The sequence below is a fragment of the Pistacia vera genome, unplaced genomic scaffold, assembly GCF_008641045.1.
Source record: "Pistacia vera cultivar Batoury unplaced genomic scaffold, PisVer_v2 Contig503, whole genome shotgun sequence".
Classification (NCBI taxonomy): Eukaryota; Viridiplantae; Streptophyta; class Magnoliopsida; order Sapindales; family Anacardiaceae; genus Pistacia; species Pistacia vera.
The window spans coordinates 1,482,450-1,505,132 of NW_022196339.1; the positions used below are offsets into that span (position 1 = coordinate 1,482,450).

The 22,683-nt window shown below is 37.7% G+C and overlaps 1 non-coding gene across 1 annotated transcript; it reads left to right on the forward strand.

Moving 5' to 3' along the window:
• The first annotated feature begins 323 nt into the window (after positions 1-323).
• LOC116105781 lies at positions 324-430 on the forward strand. The gene has a single exon (XR_004124157.1). It is a non-coding gene; the product is annotated as a small nucleolar RNA R71 (small nucleolar RNA).
• Positions 431-22,683: the final 22,253 nt, after the last annotated feature.

A 22,683-nucleotide genomic window follows, 5' to 3' on the forward strand; every position in this document is an offset into this window, starting at 1 on the left:
CTACACTGTCCCTAATGTTTTTGATGACTTTTGTATATCTTATACATTTTATGTAAAAAATGTATATGTTTGTAGAATATATATAAATATGTTTAATAAAAGAAAAATTTGGGCCCAATTTCTTTATTTTATTTTATATGTTTTTCATTATAAGCTTTTGAGTAGTAGTGGCTATTACATAGTTGTTACTTGCTAAAACTTCAAGCAACTCATGAGCTTCTTCCGGTGTCTTATGTAGTGCTCCTATCGATGCTGCATCCACTATAGTTTGCACATTAACTATCAATCCATTGTAAAATGTTTGGACTTGCATCCAAACTAGCAACCCATGATGTGGACACCTCTTTAGTAATTCTTTGTATCTCTCCCAAGCCTCATACAATGATTCCGACTCTTCCTGTAGAAATGATGTGATATCATTTCTCAGCTTTATTGATTTTGTTGGAGGAAAAAATTTGGTCAGGAACTTCTATGCTAAATCATTCCATATTGTGATCGTTCCTGATGGTAGTGCCATTAACCATCCTTTTGCCTTATCCCTCAATGAAACGGGAATAGTCTCAATCTAATGGCATCATCTGACAATCCGTTTGACTTGAAAGTATCACAAATCTCCAAAAAATTGACAATGTGTAGATTTGGATCTTCCTTTAACTCTCCTTTAAACTGTACCGATTGTTGGATCATCTTGATGATTGCCAGCTTTATCTCAAAGCTGTTGGCTTGTACCGCTGGTCTAGTAATGCTCGAACCACTGCCTTCAACTATGGGAATTGAGAATTCCCTTAGTGTTCTATTTTGTGCCATCTCAACAAGTATGGCCTCTGGTTCAACTATAGCCTCTCTTTCTCTTCTTTCTCTGTTAAGACTTCTAGTGGTTCTTTCAATTTCAGGATCAATAGGAACCACTGGCTGACGTCTTGCCCTTTGCATAAACTACACAAAAAGAGAGAAAAAGTGAGATCACAAGCCAACCAAAAAGAAAAACAAAATTTAAACTAAAAACAATTAAACAAAGAAAAATAAAGCTCCAATCTAGCAAACACAAGAATAATTTAATGTTGACACACAACTCAATCCCCGGCAATGGCGCCAAGAACTTGATGCGTTGTAACTACAACATGCAATGATAGCAAGTGCACTAGTCGTACAAAGTAATAAAGTGATGAGTGAGTATCGTTCCCACGAGGATAGATTGTTATGCACTAATTTTCCTAAGTGTTTTTCAAGTTGGAGAAACCGAAATTGTTGGATTAATGGGGGATTAGAAAATAAACAAAAAACAAAACTTACTAAGTATTAAAACTAATTAATGAGAACAAGAATTTAAAGCAAGAGTAATATCAATTCAACAAACGGTTAGGGTTTTGACTTCATTCGGACTCTATGGATGAATTTTACGGATTATGCTATTTTCACACTCACATGCACGGATTGTAAATCAAATTCTCTAAGTTGTCAAACATACCTTCTCAGGCTATGAATTCCTACTTTTCCTTATTAAACCTCCGCACCCAACATATTGAAGAATAATAGATCAAGTTCATTAAGCTAATGGAATCCTAGATTGATTTCATTGATTCTCAAATCTATCTCTAGCATTCAATACTACAATGGTGATTACCTAAGAAGCTCAACATGATTCATTTCTCAATCTTATCATATTCATCAAATAAAATCAATAAAAACAGAATACCCACACAATCTGAGCAATAGAATATAAAAATAACAATAATCAAATGATTAACCCATAGAAATTCGAGTTACATCAAAACCCTAACCCAAAATGAGTTAGTTCATAACTAGATTAACGTAAACAGCACGGAAAACAATAAACCCAGAAATCAACATATTGAATTACAGAGAAAATAGTAGAGATCTCCCCTAGTTGAAGATTCCACAAGACTGAAGCTCAAATCTTCTCCCAAATGTAAAAGCTATTCAATACTCAACAAAAACCAGACGAACCTAGACGAACCCCCCTCAAAATGGCAAGGTTTTTCTTATATAGCTCGCCCGAAAGACCTAAAACTTTCCCAAAATAAAACTATGCGTTTTGGAGAAAATTAAATTCGCAGACTTCGCCGCAGCGAAGAAAGAATTTTGCCATGGCAACGAGGTAAAATGGACTCTCGTGCTTAACTTCTTTCACCATGGCGAACCTTCATGAAGAATTCTAAAATTACAGAATTGCCCTCCGCTTGCTTGTTTGCTTAAATCTTTGATCTTCGATGGTCTCCCATGGGAACAAGTTTCATAGTGCTTCACTCTACTTCAGAACTCTCCCAAATTCTGAGATCCGCTTACTTCTAGGTCCAGAAACTCCAATTCGCTCATTATTTGTTCAAAATGTCCATTTTGGCCTGCAACACAAAGTGTATAGAATTCAGTAGTGATTCAGGCATAAATGAACTAAGAAGTATCTAAAATCCAGCCAAAAAGCCTAGATGAAATAGTATAATTCTCTGATTATCAGGGTAAAATGGTCTTTTCACTCATAATTAGTTGAAAAAGTGGGAAGTGAAAGGAAGTATAATAATGTGAAGAAGATAATAAAAATGAGGGTATTTTGGTAATTGACTAAAGGATATAGATTGAATTTCATAGAAAGTGCAAGGGCAAAATGGGAATACATGCATATATTATTAGCTAAAAGGTTTCATTGAAGAAACCCTAGCCATATATGCAGCCCTTGTTCATGCCACCTTCACCCTATTTTCTCTCAATTTTCTTCACTAAATTTTAAGGGGAAATCATAGGATTTGGCTTGGATTTTTGGAGATTTTCAATCCTAAAGCATCCTAAGGTAAGATTCTAGCAAAAGGAGTGTGATCAAACTTTAAAGTTATAAATTTTTATGGTTTTTATATGATCTAGATCCAAGAGGAAGAGACTTTTAGCAAAAGGAAGTGATATCACACATTCAAGGTAAATAAACCTAATTTTAGCCTTGATTTGAGCAAGACTTGTGTTGAATGAATTTTTGCATGCTTGTGTATGATGGTATGAGAGAATTATTGGCTGTTTTTTATGTTTAATGATGCATAATTTCCAGCCATGGGAAGTAGTGTATGAGTATGTGATGATTTGGTAAAGTTATGGAAGAATTAGTGTTGAAATTTTTGAAGTGTTGAAAATTGTTGAAAATGGCCAGGTTTGATGCTATAATTAGAGTTGTTGCTCAAAGTTTGGTGGATTTAGAGAGATGCGGAAGTGTAGCCAACATAGTAGATGCAAGTGCTTGTAAAGTGTTTGATGAAAATCCAAAGAGAAAATGCATGCATGAGTTGGCTAAACCCTAATGAAGAAAGGGTTAGAGAAAGGCAAGAATTGAAGTAGGAAGATTATGTTTGGGCTTAACCAAGTGTAAATGTTAGTATTCAAGAGTGCATACTGTTATGCCAAAATTTAGAATATCACTTGGTCATGTTAGTTCCATGAGAGAAATGGCCCTTAGTGTTTAGTTCTAGTTACTTGAACCTTTATTACTTTTTGAATAGCACATGAAAGTGTTTGAAAGGAATTGCAAGTTAAAGTGTTACTTTGATATGGCAATTGTGATAGTAGAGAATGGTAGAATATGTCATGACATACCATTATGCCATAATGAATTTTCAAGTTTGTATATGTGAACTTGGAAAGCATATTAAAGAATGGGCTTGATCATGCATATATTGTGCACATGATTATATATATAGCCTTGATTTAGTAAATGAGAATATGAAAGAATATGTTAGCAAAGAATTAGAAAGAAAGAAAAGAAAATTGCTTGTAGTTTTCTTTTAAGCTAACATGCAAGTATGTATATTTTCTGATTTACTAAAGAATGCAAGTGTAGAATTTCCATAGCTTGGAAATTAATGTTGAAATGTGTCTCTTTCTATTCTCCTTCTACAACATGCTATATTATAAGGTTTTTGTGATGGGGAACCCGTGAGTGACAGAGATGCCCGCATACATGCCGCCATGAGCGAGCAACCATAACAGAGAGATACAGTATTTGCATAGTCTGTCAGTAGTGTATGTGAATGAGGACTGTACCCAGCAGAGCATACCTACATGCATGCCGCCACGAATGAGTAGCCACAATAGAGAGATACAGTATTTGTACAGTCCGTCAACAGTGCATGTAGATGAGGATTGTACCCACTCACATGGCCAGGGTTCCAAATCCATGCATCAACCTAGTCTGATCAGTAAATCAGAATAGAAGAAAGAAAAGAAAGAGAAACAGAGAAGAAAAGAAAGAGATACAACATAAGATACAAATAACAGAAAAGAAAAGAAAGTTCTTTTCTCAGTACAGTTTATTATTCTGTATATGTATTATGCTACGTACATGATTCAGTGTTTCTTATGTGCTCGACGATGTACAGTTTTATTCATTGTCTTTGCACATTGATAAGTAGCAAATCAGAGTATCAGAAAAGAATGCAGAATATCATAAAAGAATGAAGAATATTATCAAAGATTAAAGTGAGAAAAGGAAAATCAAAACATGAGTAATGAAGGAAAAACAATAGTGCAGTTTGGTTTCCTTACTGAGCAATTAGCGCTCACTCCGTTATTCTACTGTTTTGTAGGTACTTGATGATTTACGATCAGGTGGGACATCAAGAATTGGAGGAGTTTGGCGGCACTGTCCAAGACTACCATGTACTTATTAAAGTATATCAGTTATTTTGTGTATATATTTATATGAAGTAAAATTAGAATTTTCGGATTTTACATTATATACCTTTATGTATATATGTTGGCAAAAGTTATTTAGTGGATTTTATCATATATTTCTCAAAGAATTACTAGCTAGAGAGTATATTACAAAAAACTATAAATGTTAGAGTAGGTGCCCTAGAGCCAATCAATTATTGTAGAATTGACTGTTTGTAATAATGTTCATTGATCAATAAAAGGCATTTTATTCTATATTGCGTAAATCATCATTGTATGTATTGATATATGTCCTTAGAATGGTAGAACCGTGACGAGGGTATCAAGTGTTTCAAATCTTGATAGTGAGAACCCCATGAGCACATATGGTGGCCATTCTAGAAACATACGTAACCCTAGTATTATTCTGAAGTAAGGGCACAGATAATACGATAAGGCTATCATAGTGTTGAACGACCCTGTTGAAAGAAAGTGACTTATCTCACTTATCAAGGTTGTTTGGTGACAACCTGGTGCAACAGATAGGTGTTTGCTGTAGGCAAGTTCATTGGACTGACCTACCAGAGGATTCCATATGGATGGTAACCCTAGTGTCTATGGAACAAATCTTCTAACGAATGGTGGTGCATGTGATCCTTAGACTTGAGATCACCGGAGTGCCTTGTGCACTGATTGGTGTAGTTTGACACTAGCCCAACGCAATTCTATTCAAATTTGTCAATCCGGTAGTGATTGGCTATATCAAGGAGTGCATCAAGACTATGGTGGATCGACAAAGGATTCATCACTCCCGGGTATGAGGGAAGTTATCTCACAGCACAATTCAGTAAATGGCAATGACACTAAAACTGTGGCCATAGTGGGATTGAGTTGTTGCTCTATCCAGTTTATAATTCAGGTCATTGGTCAAGTAACTGAACACATAATATCGAGAGTAACCAAGGTTGACACTATTTCTATGCCCCGATCTCGTTGAGATAACGAATGATGAAAGGATTGGATTGTATGGTAATCATATCGTTAACAGGTCACTGCTTTGCTGGATCCGAATCTATCGAGTGGCTATGATGTCTTGCTAGGGGCCAATCTTGGTCTGTGTGTAGTGAGACGATTAATTGGTGTTAATCGCGATACTACACACTACCGGTATGATAAGGAGCCTACGGATCACACACATAGAAGATAATTTAAGAGCTAGCTTATTAGAAGGGTGTTTTCATTTTTTTAGGCGAAAGGGTATTTTGGTAATTTCATAGTGCAATTAAATTTGCTGAGGTCATAGCCTTTATTTAATTTTTTAATAAAATTAAATAAGTGAAATTATATTTAAATATGTGTTCGCATATATTTAAATGAATTATTGCTATTGTTAAATGTTAATATATGATAAATATATATTAATTTAATTTAATTGAAATAATAATAATAATAATTAAAATATCTAAATGGGGTTGTTTGGACATAGGAGTTGTTTGGGTTGGTGCCCAAGCCTATTCCATGATGGAATAGGGTAAATTGTGCACTATATAAGTGCAACACTTTGTGAAATTAATTAATTAATTCATTTCAATCATTTGAAAAAACCCCAGCCCCCTTTTTCTCTCCCATGTCAATTTTCCTTTTGCTTGAAACAAAACTTGCTTGATTTTGTTCTTGGTTCTTAAGGCCAAAGAGGATTTAGCAAATCCCTCTTTAGTTCCTTGGGGTTATCTTCGTGTGGACTAATGGCGGTTCAATCCTACCTTTGGATCGGTAGCGAAACCCATTCAGAGTTAAAGTTGGAGGAGCCTCCAAACGTGGGTATGGTTTCCTAACTTTAAATTGATTTTCTACAAATTTGTATTTAATGCATAGACTATTAAATTTGTACCCTAATCTTGGTTCTAAGGAACGATCCATGTTGTTTATGTTTTTGTTTCCGCTGCCATAACTTAATCGTTTCCTAACAATATAAAGGTAGCTTTAGTCCATTTTTAGGGAGTTTGGAGGTTGGATATACACATTTTAGGGAGAGAATACATTTGGGGCTTCTTGGAAAGGTGGAGCTTGGAGAGGAGAGAAGGGTCTCTTCCTCTCCTCCTCATTTCTTCTTCATGATTATGGTTCCAAGTGTTGTTGTTTCTTTTCCATTATGTTGTATTTTGTTTTCTAGGGATTTGATGTAATCTAATTGAAGGCTTGTGTTTAATTGTTAATTTATTTGTTTGATCCATTCTATTATGTTCTAGATTCATTCATTGCATTTAATTCAATCTTTAGTTGATATTATGGTCTGAACAACCTTGATGTTAGTTAATTGATTGTATGAGACAAGATTGCATGTAGAATGATTGATTTATAGCCTTGCCCGGGTATAGATTGGTTATTATCTTTAAGATCATCTTGTGCTTAATGGGTTTTCATTACAAGACACGTCACTAGCTAGTTTAGTTGATGGAAACACTAGGTTATTTCGAATGGCCGCGATAATACCTTAGAAACGAGAGACATTGTGCCTATCTTGATTAGCTCTGTGAATGGATGATTTGTGTCTATGTGAATTGGTTCCTTCATTGTTTAGACTAGGCTACACGCCACTAGCTAGTTTGAATGATTAAAGTACTAGGTTGAACCTGATGATGTACGAACACCAGAATAGAGTGGAGAGAACAGTAGTTTGATGATGAACATGTGGCCTGATAATTATGATGGAGTTGGAGCCCTAGGATTCTTTGTATATAGTTAGATTTAGATTTACTTTAAAGTCGATTTTATGGTTTCTTTATTTCAATTCTTGTTGCTTTCATCAAGGCATAGTTTCTAGGATTCCAGTCTCTGTGGGATCGACCCTTACTCGTGCACTATGCTACAATTGCGACTCGTGCACTATGCTACGATTGCGACTCGTGCACTTGCGAAGGATTAAATTTTATATGTCTGTCACAGTTCAACCTGGAAGATAGTTAAACATTGATCGTAAAGTTACATCAATGCATAGAAGACAAGCAGACGTGGGTTTTGGAACATGCCTCAGTATTGCTATGATAACTTGAGATGAAACCTAAGATTTGGATGATTCATGGACCATTGGAAATATGATTCAAATAGCTACAATTAATATGTTTATGTCTTAATCAGATTCAGAATTTTTCATGCTAAAAAGTGGACGGCTTTTGGCGCACAATTTTCCAGCAGCAACTATTAAGGAGAAACAGACAAAAAATGGAAACTTTTTAAAGCTACCATAAATTCCTCAGCACGAATTGGGAGCTGTTCCACATGTTTTTGTAAATCCTAGTTTACCTAGAATTTCACAGTTCGTTATTCCGAGATTTCTAGAGGAAAATATTCTTGTTTTAGTACCCAAGGGTCAGCATAGGAATCCTAATTCTACAAGGACTCAACTTAAGATTAAACCAAATTTTATTCTCCTATTTTGTATAGGATTTTTCCTACTTTCCCACAACCCTAGCACTATAAAAGGATGTCTTTAGGTATTTCTTGGGGAGACTTAAACTTTGAGAGAGGCAAGGAGAAGAGACTTCAACTTGGAGAGAATTGGAGGCAAGGAAAAGAGATCTACCAATGGTTTCATCTTTTTCTCTTGTACTTCATGTTTTTGAACGGGTTGAGGTTTGATTTCCTTATGATCATGTGTAACTAATTTCTTTTCTAAGGATCCAATGTAACCTAACATGAAGGTTTTATGCTTTGATAAATTTTATTGTTCTATTGATTCAATATATTTCTAGTTTCATTCATTGCACTTAATTCAATCTTGATGTTTTGTATGAAATAAGTATGGTAAACATCATATGCTAACTTTAAAATACAGAACAATTGATTGTTTGAGACAAGGTAAGGTAAACATCATATTCAAACCTTGGATAGATCTTTTGAATGATTGGATTGTGTTGAGGCAAAAATCAGGCTAGATACAATTTGGTTCATATTTTGAATACTTATTGTTCTTAATGGGATCTTGATTGTCACGCTTTACTAAACATCCTAGTGAGTTTAATGGCTAAGAATACTAGGTTAAACCCAAACATCAAACAGTAATATCATAATGATGGAAGACTAAACCCTAGGAATTGGATTGAGATGGCAATAAATTAGTTATTAGCAGAGAATCAAATTGTCATGGTGAAATCGGATACTTGGGTTTTTCTTGCATTGGTTTTCAGTTAATTTTTAATTGTGTTATTTAACTCAGTTGGTCAAGAATTTATTTTTCTTACATAGTAATTAGTTTAATTTCTTTTGTTTAGAATTTTGTTTATTTTATTTGTTTAATTAAGGCATAGTATATTAGGATTAATCGAGTGCTTACAAATCTCTATGGGATCGACCCTTGCTTTTGCACACTAGACTACAATAGCGATTCGTGCACTTGCGAGGTTGTAAAATTGTTCATCATTCCGACGGAAAAATCCCATCGCCGCAACGAAGTTCAGAAACATCACGATCGCCGCGGCGACGGTTTATTTCGCCATAGTGAGCATGAACCTCTAGAAAGCTCTTGGAATTCTAGAATGTATCTTGCCGCAACAAGATTTACTTTTTCGCACTTCACCGCGGCAAAGTGTTATTTTGCTGTGGCCGTAGGCCACGATCTCACGGTCGCCGTAGCAAAGCTTTATTTCGCCGTAGCTAACGCTACAAATTTGTGAACATACAATTCATGTTTTTTGTAGTTTTTCACATAACGTCGCGAATCCGAATCAAATCGAATCGAATGCACTAGCATTCGACCAGGACATCAACCAACCAACAAAAAATCAATCAACACACCAATTAATCATTTGATCATTCAAATCATGCAATTAACTCAGAATTTTACAGATTTTAAAAAATAGTTTATACACTAACTTGTTATCAAACAAATCACATGTTATCAATCATCAATTAAATAATATAATATGGTACCCAAGGCTCTGATACCACTGTAAGTAATTGATCTCCCAAACATAGTAGAAAAACAAAATTAAACCGAAAAATCAATTACCTTTTTGCCAAGATCCGGGTATAGATTATATCGTTTACATGTTAAAAATAAAATCTGCGTAAAAACCAAATCCATACAAGGATTTAGAATACATTACCCACGTTTGGAGGCTCCTTCAATATCTCTGATTTTGATTTCACTTCCTGATTCAACGTAGAATCACACTCATGTCATCCACACGAAGACAATTTGTAGAAACTTTGTAGTATTTTGCTAGGATAATCAAAGGATTCAAGAATCCAAGAAGAGAAAAAGAAATTTTCTATCCACTAATGTCAAAAACGTAAGAGGGAGAGAAGTGGGTGGCTAGGGTTTTGATTTATTGAATAATATTATTATGTTCTAATTTTAAGTTGCACTTATACAGTGCAACTAATTAAAACCCTATTCCACTTAGGAATAGCCATGGCCTCTAACCCTAATCTACCCCTTGCAACCAAACACCCAATAATGGTATTTTTAATTTTAATTAATTATTATTATTACTAAAATCAATTAATATAATAATAATCCATTTAAATATATTTGCACATATATTCAAATATAATCTCACTAATTTTAATTTCAATATTAAAATTGAATACTAATAAAAACTCAGCAAATTTAATTGCACTATGAGATTACCAAAATACCCTTTCATCTTAAAAGACGAAAATAACCCTTTCACACATTGATTCTTAAATTATCATCTAGGTGTGTGATCCGTAGGCTCCTTATCATATCGATAGTGAGTAGTATCGCGATTAACACCAATTAATCGTCTCACTATACACAGACCAAGATTGGCCTCTAGCAAGGCATCATGGCCACCCGATAGAATTAAATTCAGAGAAATAGCTACCTAGCAACGATATGGTTACTGTGCAATCAAATCATTTCATCATTCGTTATCCCATCAAAGCTGAGTACAAAATAGTGTCAACCTTAGATATCCTCGATATCTTTGTATTCAGTTACTAGACCAATGACCGGAATAATAAATTGGATTGAGCAACAACTCAATCCCACTGTGGCCATAGATTTAGTGTTATTGTTGTTTAATAAATTGCGCAGAGTCGGGAGTGATGAATCTTTTGTCAATCCACCATAGTCTTGTACACTTCTCGATGTAGCCAATCACTAATGTTCTGATAGTCCTAAATAGGATTACGTTGGGCTAATGTCAAACTACTTTAATTGGTGCACAAGGCACTCCAATGATCTCAAGTCTAAGGATCACATGCACCACCATCTGTTTGGGGATTTATTCCATTGACACTAGGTTACCATCCATATGGAATCCTTTGGCTGGTCTATCCAATGAACTTTTCTATAGTAAGCACCCATGTGTTGCACTAGGTTGTCGGCATACAACCTTGACAAGTGAGATCAGTCACTATCTTTCGACAAGGTCATTCAACAATATGATAACCTTACTGTATTATCTGTGTTCTTGGTCATAATAATACTAGGGCTATGAACATTTCTAGAATGACCACCATATGTGATCATAGGGTTCTCACTATCAAGATTTGAAACACTTAATACCCTTGTCATGGTTCTACCATCCTAAGGACATATATCAATACATACAACTATGATTTACACGATATAGTACAAAAAAGCCTTTTTTATTGATTAATAAACATTATTACAAATAGTCAATATTACAAAATTGATTGGCTCCAGGGCACCTACTCTAACAGGAGTATCTCTTCACTCATTGCTGGTATGAGGTTACTCTTAGTTTAGACTTAGCTCGATGTTCCTCGATCAATTCTAGTTTCAAGTGTAAAAGTTCTTCATTGCTATCTTTGTTAAAAATCTCTCTTCCCAATGAATTTATTGTAGGGAATAATGTTGTAGCAAGCACAGAATAACAAAAAAAATTCTTGCTATGCCATTACCCTTTACCCAAGATCACGATACGATATTCCTAACCTGCATATAAATAAACCATACAAGGTTTAGTTTTTACCTCTCATTGGCGGCTCCTTGACTAGATGTCTTCGTGACTTTGCTATCGACCCAAAATAGAGTCAAGCACGACGGTATCCACTCAAAAGTTGGGCTGGGATCACACTTGGATTGATTGATAGATCAACCCAAGTGCTTAAGGGAGGTTGCAAAAATAGAGAGAGAATTTCTCTCTCTAGGGTTGGCGACTAGGATTTATTTGGGAGAGTTATTTTTGCTCTCAACTTTGCAAAAACAACTTATGAAAATTGTGCTTCAATTGTATATCAAATCAAAACCCAATGCCCTTTATATAGTGCAATCCCAAATAAGAATTCAATTAGGATTGTGAATCCTTTAATTCCTATTTGGATTGGATTGCAATCCTTAATAAAAGGAATTAGAATATCTCTTAAACATATTTTCCTTAAATATGAATCCTAATTAAATAAATATCCCTATTCATTTAATTCCTATATAAATATATATTCTAATTAAATAAACATTACTATTTATTTAATCCATATATATTTTTCATATTTAATATATGGGTTTTAATATATTTAATTTAAATTAAACATATTACTTCATATTAATTAAAATTAATATGAATCCAATTTTGCTAAAATTCCTTCAATTTAAATATTGGATAATGGCGTCAACCCTAGCAAAATTACCAAAGTGTCCTTTCGGCCCATAATGGCAAAAATGCCCCTAGACTCCCAAATTACTGAAATACCTTTTTCGGCCTAAGGACAAAATTGTCCTTCCATTTCCAATTCTCACTTAACTACTTTCTATGTGTGTAACCCGAAGGCTCTTTATTTTGCCGGTAGTGTTCCAATAACTAATTAATCATCAACCAATTAGTGTTTTCGTACACCAATCAAAATTGGCCTCTAGCAAGGTATCATAATTCCCTGATAAATAAAGAATTAGCGATTTAGGCTTACCTTTTCTACAGCATGGTTACTGTGCAATTCGATCCATTTCATCATCGTATATCTCATCAAGGTTTGAAGTACAGAAATAGTGTCTACTTCAAATATTGATCTTGACATGTTTATATTTGATTGTCGAATCTATGACTATATAAAATCGGATTCGAGCACCAACTCGATTCCACTATGGCCACGGTTTTGAGATCATAGTTCTTAGCCAAATATCTTGTTGAGATAAGATCTTCTATAACCAAGAGTGATGAATCCTTTGTTGATCCACCATAGCCATTATGTACTTCTCGATGTAACCAATCACCTCTGTTATGGTAATCCCTAAAAGAGACAATTTTAGGGTAGTGTCAAATCACATCGATATTTACACACGGCGCTTTAGTGATATCAAGTCGAAGGACCACATGCACCACCATCTATAAGAGGATGTATTCCATAGGCATTGGGTTTACCATCTTGTATGGAATCCTCTTATGGGTGAGTCCAATGGACTTGCACAAGCAAGCACCCATGCGTTGCACCAGGTTGATGCCCACAATCTTGACATGTGAAATCTGTCCTTACCTTTCGATAAGGTCGTTCAATGCGATGATAGTCTCTCCGTATAATCAGTGTCCTCGATCAAATGTATACTATGACTATGGGCAGTTTTAGAATGGCTACCATTTGTGCTCATAGGGTTCTCACAATTAAGATTTATGTCACTTAATTCCCTCATCACTGATTCCAACCTTTCTAAGTACGTATACTATTTTATTTACATTCAGTAAATAGATGCTATAGTATATAAGCTTAAATAAGAAATGCCTTTTATTTATACAAAGAATATTTTTACAAGAGTCAAAAAGCCTAATTAAAACAGTATAATTCTCAGATTATCAAATACCCCCAAACTAAAGACATGCTCATCCCCGAGCATCAGGTACAAAATACAAAGAAAGAAAAACAACAAACAACCAAAACACAAAACAACAAAACTGAAAATGAACAAACAAAAATTAGACTCAAACTCAACATAAGAATTGCCTAGAATTTACACAAGTCTCAAAAGTTTGTTGGAAAATTATTACTAGAAAAATTTTCAACACTCCAAGAAGTTATAAGTTCCATCGACTATCTTTCTCTATTGGTTCCCCGAGTAGGTGATCCTCACTTGAATCCACATTCCAACTTCTCGGATTATTTTACGCAGAAATGCAAAGTTTATCAAATGGCGGTAGACATCCATAAGCCTAAGTGTCGAACTACTCTCCACTAATGAGGATTAGACATTACTAAAGATCAAAAGGTCTTTATAGGCTTGTAACGTTAAGCTTGGTTAATGGACTTCACAGGAAAGGAAAGGATAAACAAACACTTGAACTCGATTTCCTTAAAGCAAACACTAAGACTTAATCAACTTCCACTTCTTTCTCAACCATCACTCAAGATGTCATCCATTTCACAACTCTCAACCATGTGCAATTCTTATTTTTGCTACTGCAATGTAGTTCTTGAAATGGAACTTTGTCTTTTTTTTTTTTTTTTTTTTTTTTTTAAAATAGCAAAAAAAAAAAAATTTGAGGTTAATTACCCCTCTTATTCTTCTTGCCTTTTTCACAACCCCCAAAATATTCTTTTAGTTTATGCACACAACTCTCCAAGCTCTTTGCGCTTGCATTAAGTTTAGAATTCTCGTAAAGGTTGCGAATGTGTTTAGGGGAAAAGGTTTTGGGCATTATTGGTTTCACAAGAAAAGTTAGACAACGATGATTTCATAAGGCTCAAATAGGTCACTAGGGGTAAAATTTATGGTCGGCTGGAAAGGCTCAAACATTCCAAAAACTGCCTAAATCACTTCCTCAATAATGTCTATTCCTAGAATTTTGCCTCAAGCATTTCTCAACTAGGTTCTAGAGTCTACCAACATTATCAAGACTTTACCTAACCACATAAAATGAATCTAAGCATGCCGAAATAATGAAAATGGTGGTTAAACCACTCAACAAACCTCAAGCAAAATTCAGTCAATCAACATAAACTTGAAGCAATGCTTAACATTTTTCAACAATAAACTCCCAACAATCCTATTCTCATCATAGACTTAAGCAATTCATCATTGGCATATACAACAAAACATGAAAATAAAATAAACACAAATAAAAAATTTTCAAATTTTTCCTACCTCCAAACTGAAGATGACATTGTCCCCAATGTCACATAATGCACGAATTAGGAATATAAAAACAAAATCTACAAAGGTACAAGATAGTTCCCTGATTAATCCGTGAAGTTGAAGTTTCACTCAACAGCATGCATACCCAGTCCTTGGCTTTCTCATCACTATAATTTATAAAAAACAATTGAGATACTATGGTGTCCACTATGTTAGAAAAGTTCACTGAAGAATATGGAAATATTACAATCCTAATCTCGCCTTTACAACTACTAGGAAATTTTAAAAAAACTTTAAACCATCCAAAACAAAAAGCAATTTAGTTCAATGTTCGAAATGAAATACAAAAACAATAGAAAAACAGGTGTTCAGGTTCATTCCTCCTCCTTTCCCTCAGTATCGTCCTCTTCTGAGTCGAAGCCCATCCATTCTTCTGAATCCCAATTAGCCCATTGGTATTCCAAAGTATCAACGTTGAGCTTCGTGAAGCAACTGTGCTACATGTCATACATCATATAGCTCTGCTCTACCAGCCAATCCTGACGTTTTGCCATCTATTTCATCTGACCCAGCATCTGCTGCATCATCTCCTTTATAGTGGCTGTGGAACTGGATGATGTGGCAGTGCCTTGTATGGTTCTCTATCATTTTGTCCCAGTGCTAGGTTGCTCATTGGGTTGACGCTCAAGTAGCTTCCGATAGTAGGCTGTGTCGAGAGTTGGGGCAGCATGGATAAGTGGTTCATCATCCTCCTTCTATACTCCTGCTTTAATGCATAGCTAAGTAATGAGATATGGGAAAGGGAAACTCCCTTGCCCTGGTTGGGCTGCATTCTGTATACTATTCAAGATGATCTTCCCCACATCCATCTTCTTTCCGGTGGTAATAAAATAAAGCAGCAATGCCTTGTCAAAAGTGACTGAACTATAATGTGTTTCTGGCATCATCCGCGCACACAAAAAATACTGCCACAACCTAGCTGTCGAGTCAGATTGGTTCCCTTAATGCTCTTTTTTCCCTTATTTGAAACCTCCCAAGGGGTATTCGGTTTTGCTATAACCTTAAGGATTTCATCCTCTTGAAATTGTCTCTTCTTAAACTCCAGATACTTATCTGGGTCAATCGAAGGCAAGTGAAAAAATTCATTGATAACCTTCGCATTAAATGGCACATCAATACCCCTCACAAACACAAGACCAGGATCACAATCAGGGAGGTTGGCGTAAAACTATGTTACTATCGGCTCTACGGCTGCATGTGCACGTTCATCCATAAATGTATTCCACTTTCACCCTTCACTCTACTCTTTAGCATAAACAGTGGTAAACCCCCGCTTGGCAATAAATCCCTTATCTTTCCTTTGGATTTCCCCTTCATATCGTTTCCGAGCCTTCTCATTAACAAATCGGTCATCTACCTTTCTCTATTTTCCTTTACCCTTGGAGAGTACTTTGAGCAGCATTTTCCCCAAACTACAATTCTAACTCAACTATTCAACTCTAAGCACCCTACTATCAACCATAATCAATCCTGCAAAAATATTACACTTCCAAAAATCGAACCTAGACCCCCAAACTTCGATTCATCCAAACTTCACAAAACACTCCCAAAATTCAAACCCAAACTCTTCAACACCACATAATTCACAATCTACACTTCCTCAAACAAAATCAAAGCACAATAATACGAAAAATCCACAACTCAATCAACAATCCAAAATTTTCAGATCTACATCTTTAAACTCGAAATTGTGCAATTAAAAGCTTGGAGAACTCGAAATCTTACCAAAACTAGGAAGTATTCACCACCAATGTAGCCAAAAACAGCCTAGATCGCAAAATTCCTAAATTCTTGAACCTACAATTTTCTTCAATTTTTCGTGAAGATCTTTGCTAAAATGAGTTGTTCTGGTGTTTAGAATGGTTAAGGAGTGAGATATTGTGCTGGGAAATCACTGGAAAGGCTCTGGATCGAAGATGGAAAAAGTTTGGTCTCGGATGTGTTCGAAGTGTTTTTGGGCAAAATGAAGCATCGCGGTGAGTATCTATAAAAAGCAGAATTCGCCGCGGCGAAGTTCTTAATTCTGAAAAAGAAATTTCCAACCCAGTTAATGTCGCAAAAAATTATAGAGCCCACAATGCCGCGACGAACTTTCCTTAGTCAATTTCGCCCAGCTTTCTTCACCGCGACAAAAATTTCCAGAGCCTACATCGCCTCAACGAAGAAAATACTTTGCCACGGCCAAGTCTGGGACTTTTTGAAATCCAATTCTTGCAAAATGCAGTTCGCTGCAACAAAGAAACTTCTTCGCCGCGACGAAAACTGGAAAATTTCCATTTTTCACCTTGATTCAATCATTCACCTGAAACACCCAAAAACACACAAATTAGACTTCATCTTAAAATCATACAAAAACTAAACAACTTCAAAACAATAAATAAACAACAACAAATTAAAACACTTAGGTTGCCTCTCACGAAGCGCTTGTTTATTGTCGAAAGCTTGACTTTCTCAAGTCTTCATGTCGAAATGTCAAGCCGGAGGGGGATTGACTTGCAACTCATCACCCCATCAATGTATGGCTTCTACCTCTATCCATTGACCTTAAATGTGCTTTTTCTTCATGTGACACCTCCACCGCTCCGAACGGGTAAACTCTTGTAGCTAAGAAGGGTCCGGACCATCTAGACTTTAGTTTTTCAGGGAATAGCCTAAGTCTAGAATTATACAACAACACTTTCTGACCCAATTCAAAGTTCTTCTTCCAGATATGCTTGTCATGCCACCTTTTTGTCTTTTCTTTGTAAATCCGAGCATTCTCATATGCTTCATGACGGAACTCATCGAGTTCATTTAAAGTCAGCATCCTTTCTTCCCCAGCAGCTCGTAAATCCATGTTGAGCTGCTTAACTGCCCAGTAGGCCTTATGCTCGAGTTCGACCTGTAAATGACATGCCTTCCCATAGACCATCCTAAATGGAGACATACTAATCAGAGTCTTAAATGTAGTGCAATAGGCTCATAATGCATTATCCAACTTCCATGACCAATCCTTCCTCGATGCATTGACTGTCTTTTCTAAAATTCCCTTTAGTTCTCTGTTCGACAGTTCCACTTGCCCATTAGTCTATGGATGGTATGGTGTCGCAACTCTATGTTTACTCCATATTTTCCCAACAGTGTATCTAATTACCTGCTGCAAAAATACGATTCTCCATCACTAATGATTGCCCGTGGTACCCCAAACCTTGAGAAAATGTTCTTTGTCACAAAATTAACCACCACCCTGGCATCATTGGACGGCAATGCAACTGCTTTCACCCATTTCGATATGTAATCCACCACTACCAAAATGTACATGTTCCCATAAGAATTTGGGAAAGGACCCATGAAGTCAATTCCCCATACATCGAACAGCTCAATAACTAGATATTGTTCAGTGGCATCTCATTTTGCTTTGAAATATTCCCACTCCATTGACATTGGTGGCATTCCTGAACCATTCGAAAAGAATCTTTGAAAAGGGTTGGCCAATAAAACCCAGATTGAAGAACCTTGGCTGCTGTCCTAGCTCCTCCAAAATGGCCACCCACTTCCCTTTCGTGACAATGTCGTAGGATACTCTCTATTTCCTCTTCCGGGACACACCTACGTATCATGTGATCAGTACAGTGTCTATACAGAAATGGCTCTTCCCAGAAGTAGTACTTTAAATCCAAGAAAAACTTTCTCGTTTGTTGGAATTTCATGCCAACAGGGATCACTCTTGACAGCAAGTAGTTTGCAAAATCTAAATACCACGGTGCTTCCTCCGCTCTCATCAATTTTTCATCCGGGAAAGTTCCTTTGATTTGGGATTCCTCTTCATTTCCCTGAGTTGGTCGTTCAATCCTTGACAAATGATCTGCCACCACATTTTCTAACCCCTTCTTATCTCGTATCTCCAACTCAAACTCTTATAGCAATAGGATCCATCTTATCAACCGAGGTTTCACTTCTTGCTTTGCCAATAGCTGCCTGAGTGCTGAATGGTCCATGTAGACTATCACCTTGGCACCTAGCAAATATGAACGAAATTTGTCAAAAGCAAAAACCACAGCCAACAATTCTTTTTCAGTGGTGGTGTAATTCAATTGTGTATTAGTGAGTGTTTTGCTAGCATACTAAATTACATGCAACACTTTGATTTTCCTCTATCCTAACACTACTCCTAGTGCAAAATCACTAGCATCACACATCAGTTCAAATGGTAGTCCCCAATCAGGAACTGCAATAATAGGTGCAGACACTAATAACTTTTTTAGAGTTTGAAAGGCATGCATGCATCATCATTAAAATCAAAAGCAACATCTTTAATCAATAAATTGCAAAGGGGTTTAGAGATCTTAGAAAAATCCTTGATAAACCGTCTATAAAACCCCACATGCCCCAAGAAACTCTGAACTGCATTAACAGTTGAGGGTGGTGGTAGCTTCTCAATCACGTCTGTTTTTGCTCGATCCACTTCTATGCCATCCCTTGAAATTCTATGACCAAGCACTATTCCTTCTTGGACCATGAAGTGGCACTTCTCCCAATTGAGCACCAAGCTCGTCTCCTTACATTGCTGCAATACAAGTGAAAGATTAGATAAGAATTGTCAAAAGATGAACCAAAAACAGAGAAGTCATCCATGAAGACTTCTATAAACCACTCCACCATATCACCAAAGATCGACATCATGCACCTATGAAATGTCGTCGGTGCATTGCATAACCCAAAAGGCATCCTTCGATAAGCAAAGGTTCCAAAGGGATAAGTGAAGGTTGGCTTCTCTTGATCCTCAAGAGCGATGGCAATCTGATTATATCCTGAATAACCATCAAGGAAAAAGTAGTAAGCATGCCCTACCAATCTCTCCAACATTTGATCAATGAAAGGAAGTGGAAAAGGATCCTTCCTTGTTGCTTCATTTAATTTCCTGTAGTCAATGCACACTCTCCAGCTCGTGACCGTCCTAGTTGGTATCAATTGGTTGCTCTCATTCTTTATCATTGTGATACCTCCCTTCTTCGGAACCACTTGCACCGAGCTCACCCATGGACTATCAGAAATAGGATAAATTATTCCCGCATCTAGAAGTTTCACCACCTCTTTTCTCACCACTTCCTTCATCGAAGGATTCAGTCTCCGTTGTGGTTGCACCCTAGGCTTGACATCATCTTCCATAAGTATCATATGCATACAAAACGATGGAAAGATGCCTCTAATATCCAAAATGGTCCATCCAATTACTAATCTATGTTCTCTTAATACCCGAATCAACCGCTCTTCTTCCAATTTGCTCAACCTTGAACTGATGATTACTGGGAAGGTTTCTGCTTCACCAAGATACACATATTTGAGGTGGGAAGGCAAAGGCTTCAGTTCAAGCTTCGGAGGTTCTTCCTTTCTTTCCTTTTCCTTCTCCTTCTCAAAATCAAATTCCTCAAATTCTAGATCTTGGCTCTCATCAATCAGTTGAAGTGTTTCAAACCATCTAGCACATTCATTCTTTGCCGACTCATCTACATCTACTATTTTGTATTGGCTGATACAAGCTTCTAGAGGCAGTTGTGGAGTGTTCTCTTCAATAGCCTCTACTACTAGTTTATCTACCACATCAACACTAAAGCACGAATCCGACTCGGATGGAAACTTCATAGCTTCAAACACATTGAACGTTACTGTTTCATCTTGAACTCTTAGCAATGACTTTCCTTCTTGCACATCAATGAGTGCTCTTCCCATGGCCAAAAATGGTCGGCCCAAAATAAGAGGCATTTCCTTATCCTCCTCCATGTCCAATACAACAATATCTGCCAGAAAGATAATCTTGTCCACCTTCACCAACACATCTTCAACTATACCCCTCGGATGTTTGAGGGATCTATCTGCAAGTTGCAACAACATGGTCGTTGGCTTCACTTCACCAATTCCCAATCTCCTGAAAACAGAAAAAGGCATTAGATTGATGTTTGCACCTAAATCACACAAAACTCGATCAAAAGTAATGTCTCCTATAATGCAACGAATAGTAAAACTCCCTAGATCTTTGAGTTTCAGGGGTAGCTTCTTCTGGAGAATGGCGATGCACTCCTCCGTGAGCATCACTGTTTCCTCATCTTCTAACTTCCTTGTTTGATAAAATCTCCTTGAGAAATTTCGCGTAGCTCGGCATCTGTTGCAATGCATCTGCAAAAGGAATGTTAATATGCAATTTTTTAAATATTTCAATAAATTTGGAAAACTGCTTATCCTGATTCTTTTTCTTGAGTCTTTGAGGAAAAGGCACGGGAGGAGTGTGATGTGCCAACTCTGGTGGTATCTTGGGAAATGGCAATTTCTCCTTCTTTTGTCTTTGCCTCTCTTCCCGCTTTTGGTCATCAACCCGAGAACTGGTTGGTTTCTCTTCGGCAACTATCTCTTAATTAACTTCCTCGTCAGAATCTTCTTTTTTCTTTTGGTGGGCTTCCTTCTTTCCCTGATAGTTCTACTTCTTTTAACACTATCCCACTTCTCAAAGTTATTGCATTTGGTCGCTCACATGGGTTAGGCATTGTGTTGCTCGACAGGGAACCTGTGGTCTCTCATTTAACTTATCAGCCAATTGACTGTGGCAGCCCCGGATTCGGCACACAGCCCCGGCGACCCCACTCACTCAGTACTGTCCCCCCCTTAAGGGATTTCTTTTGCCTCCCACACCACTCGAGACCGGGACCAAGGGGCTATAGTCCAACCGGGAGCATGGTGTGTACCATCAGGCTAGTTGGCCTGATAGTACACACCATGCTCCCGGTTGGACTATAGCCCCTTGGTCCTGGTCTCGAGTTGTGTGGGAGGCGAAAGAAATCCCTTAAGGGGGGACAGTACTGAGTGAGTGGGGTCGCCGGGGCTGTGTGCCGAATCCGGGGCTGCCACAATAAAAAGGCGCCTTTATTATTGGAGCAACCCCTGCCACACAGCTCGGGCTTAGGCCAGACCACATAGCAGGCCCAGACCAGACACACAGCTGGCCCGCTCCTCACAAAGTACTGTCCCCCCCCTTAAGGGATTTTCTTTCGCCTCCCTCACCACTCGAACCCAAGACCAAGGGGCTATAGTCAAATGGGGATGAGCTAGCCTGATGGTACTCACCATGCTCCCCAATTGACTATAGCCCCTTGGTCTTGGGTTCGAGTGGTGGGGGAGGCGAGAATAAATCCCTTAAGGGGGGGGGACAGTTCCTAGTGAGTGGGGCCGCCGGGGCTGTGTGCCGAATCCGGGGTTGCCACAATAAAAAGGCGCCTTTTTATTGGAGCAACCCCTGCCACACAGCTCGGGCTTAGGCCAGACCACATGGCAGGCCCAGACCAGACACACAGCCGGCCCGCTCCTCACAAAGTACTGTCCCCCCCTTAAGGGATTTTCTTTTCGCCTCCCACACCACTCGAAACCGGGACCAAGGGGCTATAGTCCAACCGGGAGCATGGTATGTACCATCAGGCTAGCTGGCCTGATGGTACACACCATGCTCCCGGTTGGACTATAGCCCCTTGGTCCCGGTTTCGAGTGGTGTGGGAGGCGAAAAGAAAATCCCTTAAGGGGGGGGACAGTACTTTGTGAGGAGCGGGCCGGCTGTGTGTCTGGTCTGGGCCTGCTATGTGGTCTGGCCTAAGCCCGAGCTGTGTGGCAGGGGTTGCTCCAATAAAAAGGCGCCTTTTTATTGTGGCAACCCCGGATTCGGCACACAGCCCCGGCGGCCCCACTCACTAGGAATTGTCCCCCCCCCCCCCCTTTAAGGGATTTATTCTCGCCTCCCCCACCACTCGAACCCAAGACCAAGGGGCTAAAGTCATTTGAGCTAGCCTGATGGTACTCACCATGCTTCCCAAATGACTTTAGCCCCTTGGTCTTGGGTTCGAGTGGTGGGGGAGGCGAGAATAAATCCCTTAAGGGGGGGACAGTTCCTAGTGATTGGGGCC